Raw genomic sequence first — 12,028 nt, forward strand, 5'->3', positions numbered from 1 at the left:
GCTCCATAATTTGAAATTTGTTATCAGCAAAAGAAGATTATACATTAATCACAACAGTTTATGCGTTGTTGACATTCTCTAGCTGATTTAATTGTTGATGATGTATTCGATGATGATTGTTGCTAATGAACTGTGCATCTTGTCGAATTTCTACTTCATCAACATTATGTAAATTTGGAGCAATTTTGGCATAAGCATCATTTATTTTAGTAGCAACAATTTCTGTTTGTTGATTAGTAGTGTTTGCAATTTCATTTTGTGAAGGATCAACGTTGTCGTTTTGAGCAATTGACTCTTCATCAGAAATGGATTTGCTTTATGGTTTTTCATAATTATCACAGGACAAAGACACTAAATTTCATAACCATCCAATTAATTGAAATTGAGGAGGCAAATCTTTGGACCAAAATTGCATTAAAGTTAATTTAAATCTAATGTAAAAATTATCCAAAGTCTCACCTTTCATCCTACGCAATTATTATAATTGATCACACACCTTTTCATAATCATATTCCTAAAATGCGTGAAGGAAAATATTAGAAAATTCATCCCAACAATGTACAGAGGGAATTGGAAAATATAAGCACCAGTATTTGGCTTTACCTGTCAAAGTAAGAGTGAAGATCCTGCAAATAATATCTTCATCAATATTGATTTTTTTGCAACTTAAAATAAATTGAAGGAGATGATTAAAAGCAGATGATGTACCATTATACTTTACCTTAGACATTATCTGGACTGCCTTTATTGGAGTAGTAGTTGGGTGAGGTCCAATAAAGCAACTCCAATAGGTCTTTTAAGTGGAGCCATAGTAATAAAATAAAATCTTAAAGCACAAAATCTTCAAAGACAAAATTTGTCGTGGCACTCCTTCTAGCGCCAAAAATATTGATTGTCAAAAATGACCTTTTTAACATGTAAGGGAGACCACTTGGTCATAGCCCCAACTAAGCTCTTATATGTTTGATATAGTGGTTCCAACTAATTCAGTTGGGTCTAGTAACCCTCTCTCCCTCTCTGCTAGCTTATAGTGTGTTTATTAGTTGCCAATAGAAAGAGAGAAATCAGATTTGCCCTCTTGCAAAGCTCTTGCAAGAAAGTGATCATTAAGTTGACTCTATGGCTCAGCCAAACTGCACATAAGTTCTGCCCTTGTATGAGGGGACTTCTAGACTGCAAAATTAAATGTAAATGTAGATTTACTCTAAGATGCAAGTAAAACTAATTCGATCTCGAATAGGGAAAATGATAACCCTCTCTCAATTCAAGACCAGATAAACTAACTAATAAGGGGAAGAGGATAATTTATATGATTTGAATTCATTATATAATTTTCATTTATTAAATAAGTAGTTTAATGAAAGAGAAAACAAAATGAGAATGTATTTAAACAATAAATAGTTACTGCTTAACACATTCCTATCTCAATGAATTCATATTAATTCGAATTATGTTATGTTCCTCAAAGATAGCTCTTACAAAACTTCAATAGCATAAAGCACTCGATACGACAATAATGCTCAATATCATAATGTGATACACTATTTAGAACAAGAATTAAAATCAATTGCAAAAATTTTGATAACAAAATGGTTAATTTACATCCCAAACAATAGACTGCACAACAAATGAAAAGTAATTGAAAGCATACCAAAATTTCATTACAATAATTTGCAGTCCTTGAGTAGCTTCAACTTGAATAAATTGCCAAGAGTAGTGCAAAACAAGCTTCTCTTTCAGAACTAAAAATACTTTGTCTCTCCATAATTCAACTCACAATACACTACAATAGTGAAAATGCACAGCAAGAAAAATCATAGTCTTTCTTAACCCCAGATTTGAAGTATTACCCTCACCTACAACTATAAGTGTTTTCAGAGCCTCTAGTTGCATAGAATAGGAAATCCTTCCTCATTATCAAAACAGTTATTTAATAATTACAAGAAATCTCAAAAAATGGAGAACTGTTGAGAGTAGATTCTAGATACACAATTAGAGCTACAAATTCCCCATTATGTTCTTTTTTAGTCTCTTTCCATTGCTCCAAAATGTCTCAGATTTGAAATTCTCAACTGATCTCCTGCTTCAAACCAATCAAAACCAAAACAAAATAAATAAATTAAATTGCAAATTAGAAATCAGAAAAACAAACTCTCAAGAAATTGTTAAATCCAAACAAATTCCAAGATGTGATTCCTTCTAATGGATCTGATTAGCCTTTGAATCGACACTGGAGAATGAATTAGTGACAAAAGTTTTCCCAAGCCAATGAAATTTGCCCAAATCAAAATTTGGAAAAACCAATTGTTGTTGCAAATTCATCACTTTTTCTTATGCTGAATTTTTGGGTCATGAAATTATTGAATCAACTAAACTTAACATTCCCAGATTATTCTCATATGACTTAGATTTCAAACGAGCTATTGTGAGTCTCATTTGGACAAGTAAATCTTGAGATACGCCTAACCAAAGATGAAGTGTTAAAATTATCAAACTCTGGAAAAATGTTTGTCTAAACCAAAATTAAGAAATTTTAATTAAAAATTCTAATCCTAATTAATTGTACAATTAAAGTTGAAAAAATGACACATAGAATTCTGGAGAAGAATCGGGTGAGCGACTGAGCTAGGGTTCGAAGGACGAAACCCTCGACGGCGCATTCTGCACGGCGGATCGGGCTCAGGCTCTGATCATTATTCGCTGCAGCGTGACAGAGCTGCAGGGGAACAGCGAACGACAATGGTTCAACCCCAGGGGGGGGCGTCAAAGCCCTCCCCCTCACAGCATAGTACGGGACCTGAAGTCATATTTGGATCAGTGGATCCGGACATACTGAGCAAAGGGAAAAAGCAACAGGAAGACGACAATGATAAGCCAGAAGCACAAGAGACCCAGGCGAATGAACCGCAGGTCACCTCCTCTACCTGCCGACCGGTAGCCAAGGTTAGGCCGCGCATAGAACTGCCTGGAGATAAGATTGACAGCAGGATTGAGTTCATGACAGACCATGCAATCATTGGTAAATTTATAGGGTTTTGGCCAACCGAACGAGCCCTAAATGGATGGATTGCGGCAAAGTGGAAGCCTAAGGGAGCCGTTTCTCTCCAGCTAGGGCCGAAGGGCTTCTTCACCGCCATCTTTTATTGCCTAGAAGATAAATACAGGATCCTAGGAGGGGGTCCGTATTTCTTTAACTCAGCAGGCCTCTATATCACAAACTGGAAACCCAGATTTAACCCTGACAAGGAAGATCTCACATGGGCTCCGGTCTGGATCAGGTTATACTCTCTCCCCGATGAATACTGGGAAGAAGACAGTTTGAAGCGCATAGGTGATGGAGTGGGACAATATATCAGAGCATCTGAGGAAACAAAAACTCGTAAGTATATTTCCTATGCAAGGATCTGTGTTTTTATTCGTCTCAATGAAGCTCTTCCTGATTCAATAACCCTAGCCCATCGCGACGAGGAATGGACCCAGCCCCTGGACTATGAACATGTGTCGTTCAGGTGTCGAAGATGCCATGCACTAGGGCATCTGTTTCGGGACTGTCCACTCTCTGTAAAAGCTAGCCCTCTTGAATCTTCTGACTCCCCATCTCAGGAAGGCTTCACCCAGGTCTCTAATAGAAAGTGTGCACATAAGAAGCCTCTGAATGCTTCCAAACCTCAACCTTCCAATACCCACAACCCTGCCTCCAAGAACAGCTTTGAGTCTCTCAGCGATTTCCCTGAAGATCAACCCTTGGACAACAATAACATCCCTGCCCGCCCATCCTCCTCCACCCACCCCCCCTCTTCCAGTCCCTCGCCCAAATCAAAAACCCCCATTCTAATCCCGACCATCCTAAGCAGGCACCAGAAAGATCCAGAGGAGACCCCCAAGGAAAAGGAGAGGGATGAGACGTCGACTCCCCCAAAGATCTCAGAGATCACTCAAGAAGACACAAGTCAAGCTCAAATAATGGAGGTAGAACCTGAAAGCATAGATCTACACGGTCTGGACATCATTGGATTGGAGCTAGCTTGCAGGAAAGAGGTGTATGACTCAATCTCAGAGACTGATTTAGAAAAGCTGGAAGAGGTCATATCCAGAGCCTTCGACCAACAGCAACTAGGCATTCAACCTGGTAGCGCTTGGGAGAGCAATCTGCGTCCAAAGGACTCCAAAAAAAGAGGGAGAAAGACAGATCTTCAGAGAACAATGGAGGTAGGCAAACTCCTGGTGGACTCAGGGAGATATGCGAAGCTTACGAAGTACTTCAGCCCTACCCAAACCAGTTATCCATGAAGCTTATCTCCTGGAATCTAAGAGGGCTTAACAGCCCCGCAAAATCTAGGATGCTAAAAAACATGATCAAGATGGAAAAACCGCAAATGTGTTTCTTCCAAGAAACCAAATGCAATAGTCATACGCTGGGTCGAATACTTTCAAAGGCCTGGCCAGGTTGCCGCTCAGTAGCCGTGGATGCAACGGGAGCTTCGGGAGGGCTGGCAATCGCCTGGAACACCCAGGCAATATCGCTTACTGACTTCCACGCCTCCCATCACCTCATTCAAGCTGCCTTTCACATTCTGGGCACCAATGTTCATGGGAATTTATCCAACGTCTACTTTCCGCAGGACGGTGGTAGCAAAAAAGTGCTCCTTGACACCACTGAAGCGCTGAATGCTAACAGGCAGCATCAGCTCTGGATAGTCGCAGGGGATTTCAATATGATAACCAAAATCGAGGACAAAATCGGAGGAAGATCCAGACTGGAACCTGAAGTAGAACATTTCAAGGACTTCATCCAAAACGCCTCACTCATCGACATGTCTTTCTGCAATGGAACCTTCACTTGGAGCAATCACAGAGGGGGCAGGCACCAGATCGCCTCCAAACTCGACCGCTTTTTGATCTCGGATAATGCGGTTCATCTAGGTGGTGATTTCACTGCGGAGATTTTGGCACACTCTAGCTCGGATCACTGGCCGATAGCTCTGCATTGGCAGCGACCAGGGGACAGAACCAAAAAACCATTCCGATTTGAAGGTTTTTGGTTAACGCATCCAGCATTCAAGGACTTCGTCAGAACCATATGGATCTCCTTTGTCCCACCAAAAGGCTCAAGGATGTACCAGCTACAATAGAAACTGCGATTCCTAAAAGGCCACCTCAAATGATGGAATCGGGAGACCTTTGGGAATATTTTTGAAGCACAACAGGAGCTTAATCAGGAGCTCAAGGATCTACACCAGAAAGTAATTAACACAGGGCACACGGAGGCAACCTTGAACAAAGAGAAGCACATCTATAATCAGCTCGAAGAAAGAAGGAAGCAGGAAGAAATTTACTGGAGGCAAAAATCAAGGATCAGGTGGCTAAAAGAAAGGGAATGCAACACTAAGTTCTTTCACAACACAACAGTGCAAAGAAGAATGCACAACAAAATTCCTTTCATCCAAAGCCCAGAGGGGACTAAAGAAGAAGAACATGAGAAGATAGAGGAAATCCTCATCAATCACTTCCAGCAGGTACACCAGGAGCAGACGTTGGATCGGAAGAGTGCGATTGAGAAACTTACCAGCAACATTCCTAGGCTGGTTACAGAGGAACACAACGAGTTGCTCATGCGCCCAATTCTCATACACGAGGTAGACGAAGCAATGGCGCAGCTCAAAGAAGGTAAAGCCCCTGGCCCTGATGGTTTTACAACTACGTTCTTTCATGCTTTCTGGGACCTGATTAAAGTGGAGGTTTGGCAAATAGTTGAAGAATCCAGGGCCCTTCGCTGGCTGCTCCCCTCCCTTAACTCCACTTTTATAGCTCTCATCCCCAAAGAGGAAAACTCCATCACCCCTGATAAATTCAGGCCCATTGCTCTCTGTAATGTCCTTTACAAAGTCATATCCAAAGTAATAGCAAACAGGCTCAAACCTCTTCTACCTATGCTCATCTCTCCGGAGCAGTCAGGATATGTTGAGGGCAGACAGATCATGGACGGTATTATCCTCACTCATGAAATCATACATTCGCTCAAGCAATCCAACCAAGCTGGTATGTTACTTAAAATCGACCTCTCCAAGGCCTTCGACAAGCTCAGCTGGTCTTACATTCAACATATGTTGAAAGCTTTTGGATTTTGTGATTCTTGGGTAAGATGGATCATGAGCCTTATTTCATCCTCCCATTTCTCCATCCTCGTCAATGGTTTGCCCTCCCGTCCTTTCAAACCCTCCAGGGGAATCAGACAAGGGGACCCCCTTTCCCCATTCCTATTTGTGATTATGGCGGAAGGACTTGGCAGGCACATCAAGCAAGCCCTCCACTCTAACCAGCTTAGAGGGATCTCTATTCACAGCACCCCGGCTTCCTCTCATCAGCAATTTGTTGATGACACCATGCTCTATGGCTATCCTTCAGCTCAGGAAGCCTCTCGTTTGAAATCCCTGCTCAACGACTTCTCAAAAGCCTCAGGCACTCATGTCAACAGCTCCAAATCTCAAATATTCTTCTTCCATACCCCTCCATCTGTTAAACTCGCCGTCTCCCGTATCCTTGGTTTCCAATCCACTTCTCTCCCCTCCACGTACTTGGGGGCTCCCCTCACTGACTCGGCCATAAAGCAACCTGCATGGCGCGCTCTCCTGGAGAAGCTTGAGTCCAAGCTCAACCTATGGACCAATCGTTCCCTAAATCTGGCTAGCCGGGTTGTGCTTATCAAGTCCATCCTTCAAGCCATGCCTCTCTATCTTTTCTCCATCCTTGCTGCACCTAAGTGGGTCTTAAAGAGATTGAGAAATCTGCAGCGCGACTTTCTCTGGGGAAGTTCAGCTACCAATCGCAAGTGGGCACTGGTTAAATGGGACACTGTCTGTAAGCCCAAAAACAAAGGCGGCATTGGTCTTCGGGATCCTGAGTACAGCAACACCATCATGACGGCCAAAATATGGTGGCAATGGGTGACTAGTCCAGACAAGTTATGGGCCAAAATATGGACCGCCAAATACACCAACAACATGCCTCAAGCAGAGCTCATAAGATTCATGCCCACTACCAATGGGTCACTTATTTGGAACGTAGCCAAATAGCATCATCAGCTCGTTCAGAAACACAGCTTTTGGGAAATACGGAATGGTCACAGTGCTAGGTTTTGGAATGATGCCTGGAACCAGATGCCTAAACTCTCAAGTGTTCTTCCTGCAATGATCATTCCAAGCAGCCAGGAGCAGCAGCAAACCACTGTGCATCAATTCTGGGCACAGGAAGTGGTGAACGGATTTAGGAAATGGCAATCGAGCAATCGAATAACCAATATCACTAGCCTCCAGGAGATAGCAGCACTGGAAAACGAGTTAAAGAAAAGAAGAATCAGGTATGAAAACAATGAGGACATTCTTAGATGGGGCTACCTACCTAAAGGCACATACTCCACCTCCGAAGCCTACAATCTGTTAGGCAACTTCCCCACCAGGCCGGATCCTCTATGGGAAAGGATATGGAGCTTCAAAGCCTGGCCTAAAATATCACATTTCCTCTGGTTGGTTGGGCACAAGAAGATTCTCACCTGGGATAAGCTAAGGAAAGGTAATTTTCAAGGACCTTCCATATGCCACAACTGCTTTCAAAATGAGGAAACCTTGCAGCATCTTCTGGATACTTGCTCAATCGCCAATCAATTATGGGAAAAGGTAGGATTCAGATGTCAAAGGCGATGCAGAGAAGCTGACGGTATCATAGAAACCATCCGTCAATGGCCGAAAAGACCTTATAACTGTGAGATTCTCAACCACTTGTGGAATATTATCCCGGGCACTCTACTATGGAACATCTGGAAGGAAAGGAACATGCGCATATTCAAAAATCAAAGTACGACCATTGAGAATATCTGGAACAGAATACACAGCAACCTCCAAGAAACCATGCTTCTGAGAACATGGACTAAAGAGGATCTCCCCACTACAGACAACGAGAAAAACATCCTAGACAACTGGAAGCTGCAGCTGCTACAAGAGCCCACCATGCATCAGATAGCGAATCGCAAAGGCAAGGAGGTTAGTGGATGGGCTGCCCCACCCATCAACTCATACAAACTCAATTTCGATGGAGCCTCGAAAGGCAACCCTGGGCCAGCAGGATTTGGAGGCATCATAAGGAATCACAAAGGCTCCCTCCTGCAGATCTACTTCGGCAATATAGGATGGGATACCAACAATTCAGCGGAGTTGGAAGGGATGTGGCAAGGGATCCTGGTAGCAAGACGCCTCAATCTTCAACCGCTGATTGTGGAAGGCGATTCTCAAATCCTCATAAACATGGCAACACGCATTCAGAATGGCTCTCAAGCCAGGAAGGTAGCTGATAGCTGGAGATTAGAAGCCAGGCTAAGCAACATTGCTTCTGAACTACGCAATCACAATGCCCTTTCCTTCCATCACACCAAAAGAGAGGGTAATAAGATTGCTGATCTCCTGGCAAATATTGGGGTAGATTGTGACCAGCCCTTCTTAGAAGGCAGTCTGGACATCATCCTAAGCAACCAACAGAAACAGGATTGTGAAAGTCTACTCCACAGAGATGCTGAATCCCCGGATGCGGGTGATGACATGTCAAGGGGGGGCGTGCCACATGCCCAGCATGTGCCGCCCCGTGTTAACCTTAATACGCCTGGTTAAACCGCCGTCAAGGTATAATGGCCCAGCATCGAAGCGATGGGTATTCAATGCAAGGCAGAGGTTCTCGATGGTGGCGCAGAATGCAGTTAATGCTCGACTGCAGAGAAGGAATGGAATACGATATCAACGAAGGATGTGGGTGCATTGGCATGTCGAGGTTCGAAGGGTGCGAGAGCAGAGAAACTGCGAGTCGGTGGATGTTGAGGCCTCTTGCTACTGCAATTCAAGCCGTGGCTGTAGGAAGGGGGGGCAATTCGAGGGATTTCTGGTTCAATTGGAGGCGAGAAGGGTTAACTCTCGCACAGGAGGAGGGCGCTCAGAAATCGTCTCACCAGTGTGGGGATTGGGGCGAAATCTGCACAGTGCCTATTCCCACCTATTCTCTCAAGTATTCGCGGGTGGCAGCGAAGAAGACATTGCCAAATTACGGGAGCGACAGCCTAGCAGACGAGGACCAGGGAGAGGATCCTCTTCTCGAACCCCAGCAGCAGATGAACACCACCATTGTTGTTGCTGCTACTATCATAGGCGGGCAAGAGCCACACAACTCCCAGTCGGGCAATTCTTGGAGGTCGGTAGCTCTAGAGAGGGAGGGCCATTGCTTCCGGCATTCGGCTCCGTGGTGTTCACTCTGGGTAGCTCAATGGACAATGCAGGAGTCAATGCCCACATTTCAGTTCTTTTTACCAAAATCCCTGAAGGAATTGGAGCTGGAAATCCTCTGGGTACGTCGGAGAAACCTCCAGGAAGCTCTGGTGAGGACGCGCTGGAGAAGCCTCCAGGAAGTTCTGGTAAGGACAGCCCTGATGTGTTGCCACCGAGTTCTGGCAATTCGGGGAAGGAGACTGTGCAAGGCACCTCAAACCCAATGGGGCCGGCACCTCAGGGCATTGCTGAGGACAAGTGGAAGGCGATGTGGGAAGGAGTCCCTGAGGGACGGGGGTGGTGCTACGTTGTGGAAGACAAAAGCCTCTGCGAGGACCAGGACACTGAACCCCGGCTCAACACATGTCCTCCTCTCTCAGCCCGAAACCAGGATTAAAGCTTCTGCGGGTATGTCGGTTCCGGATTTCACTATGTTTGTTGGCTGGCAATTTATGCGTCTGTCTGTCTGGTTTATGTTTGTCGGGTCTATTGTCAATTTTCTATACTGTTGGGTTCAGTCAGTTTATGTCGAAAGCCCCTGCGTGGGCAGTCATGGGTCTGTTCAGCGCAATGAGGCCCCTTAGCACGCTGATTCTCACGTCTTTTGGGCCTCCAGCAGCGATTAGATTTTGGAGGGACTCTGTCAGTCTGGAAGTTGATTTTGGAAGTTCTGTAGGTGCTGCCCCTGCGAGGGAGCTTTTTGTTTCAATGTTAAGCTATCCAAGGTGCAACTGCTGGCCCTGGAAAGCCTGTCTCACTGTTTGTAAAGTTTACATGTAAATATAATATAATAGTCTAGATAGTCTTTTAACGATAAAAATTGTACAATTAAAGTTAATTAATTAAAATTATTAAATTAATTATTATTACAAATTATTAATTTAACTAATTAAATTAATTAAAAATACAAATTAAATTAATTAAATTAAAATATATTTAAAATTGTTAAATTAATTAATAAATTAATTTCAAAATAATATATTAAAATATTAAAGAAAACAAATTAGGAGTGCCTTTTTGGTTCATATGAATGATTCGTGAGTAAATGGAGGGGACTTTATAAAAAGGAGTGCGAGGCATAAGGTGTTTCGAAGGGTGCTTTAAATTTAAGTTTCGAAATGGAAGCTTCAAAATGGGAAGGCCCGATATAAGGAGCTGACACTAGGTGTCGAGAGGTATGTCATTAGAGGAATGATTATGGGGAGGAGGATTTCAGAAGGAGATTTAAAATAGAGTTTTAATATTAAAAAGTTTGGAGGTCCCGAAATGGGAAGGGAGGTGGGATAAGTGTATCGGGCATCCGAGGATGAGGGGTCTCGGAGGTTTGAAAATTTTCGAGAGTTACGAAACGATGGAGTTCAGAAATGGCGTGTTTCCGAAATGAGGTGGGACCGATATAAGGTGGACGTTAGAGGAATAAGGTCGGGAGTGAAGGATTTTAGAGGTTTGAAAATTTTGGGAGCTATAACAAATAGAAATCACAAAATTGGAGGATGTGAAATGAGGAGAGGGAGGACAGGAAGAAGAGGATGACCATATGGAGTGGTTACTTCTCTCCATAAATTACAACTACTGTTCAATATTAAATTAAATAAAAATAACTACAACCACTTTGTAATCGGTACTCATGAAAAACTATAACCATTTGAATTTTGGGATTTCATAAGTTTGAATAATTTGGAAGTAGAATTCGCTTCCAAAATCTGATAGCATATAATTTTAATTTATCTACAAGTTTAGTTGCGGTGGTTTTGTAGGACCATTAATAAAATTAATTAATTAATAAAAATCAATATTTATAATTAATAGCTAAATAGTTAACAAAAATTAAAATAATATACATTTTAGCCCAGATGGTAAAAATAATCAAACTTCAGAAAGGCGTTATCTACAAATTGTGCATCTAAATGAGATGAAATGAGAACCAATGGAAAAATAACGAAAAATTGAATGCAATGAAGCAATCAGAAGAGAAATCTAAAGAAAATGAAAATCTCACAAAATTGTCAGATACTTAACCAAAAGAAAATATTATAAGGCGATTTGGCCAAAATTTACGAAAAGGGTCCCCATTATTATTATGAAATAAGTTAAAATTGGGGTGTTGTGATTTCACCACAATAGGTACCGAAGTACAAACTCTCATAAGCTAGAAAATGAGAAAAATTTGTACGAAAAAAAAAAAAAAAAAAAAAAAATCATCTCTAAAAGAGAGAAAGATTGTAGTGCTCAAATAAATATAGAAGTTGTTAGGTCCCTATAATACTAATGATTCCCTCATTACTATTGTTGTTGTATCCCTTATTCTTATTGTTATGCCCCTATTGTCCCCATATTGTTATTATTGTGCCCCATAGAATCACACTATTGTTATTTTTGTGCATTTATATTATTATTGTTAGGTCGGCTTTGGTTATATTGTGGCTCCTTAGACTCCTATATATAGAGAGGAGGTTTTTTCATTTGAATCATCTAAGAATTGTTCATTTGTGTAATGTAAAGGAGATTTCCCCCTCGAAGAGGCTTATTTCTAAGACATTAATCTATCTTTTCTATCTTTTTGTGAGCTGGTTTCATAACATTTTGTATCAGAGCTTCGGATTCTAGGGTTTTGTTGCTCCAAACAGGTCATCGTGGAATTTTCTCTATAATGTTTTCGCTACAAAGTTTCAGAAGCTAAAAAAACCCATTTGAGATGGAATTGGTCTAACCTCGAGCCCGAATTT

Source organism: Pinus tabuliformis, chromosome 4_1, assembly GCF_031772625.1.
Source record: "Pinus tabuliformis cultivar Carrire ecotype Pingquan chromosome 4_1, CPIR1, whole genome shotgun sequence".
Classification (NCBI taxonomy): domain Eukaryota; kingdom Viridiplantae; phylum Streptophyta; class Pinopsida; order Pinales; family Pinaceae; genus Pinus; species Pinus tabuliformis.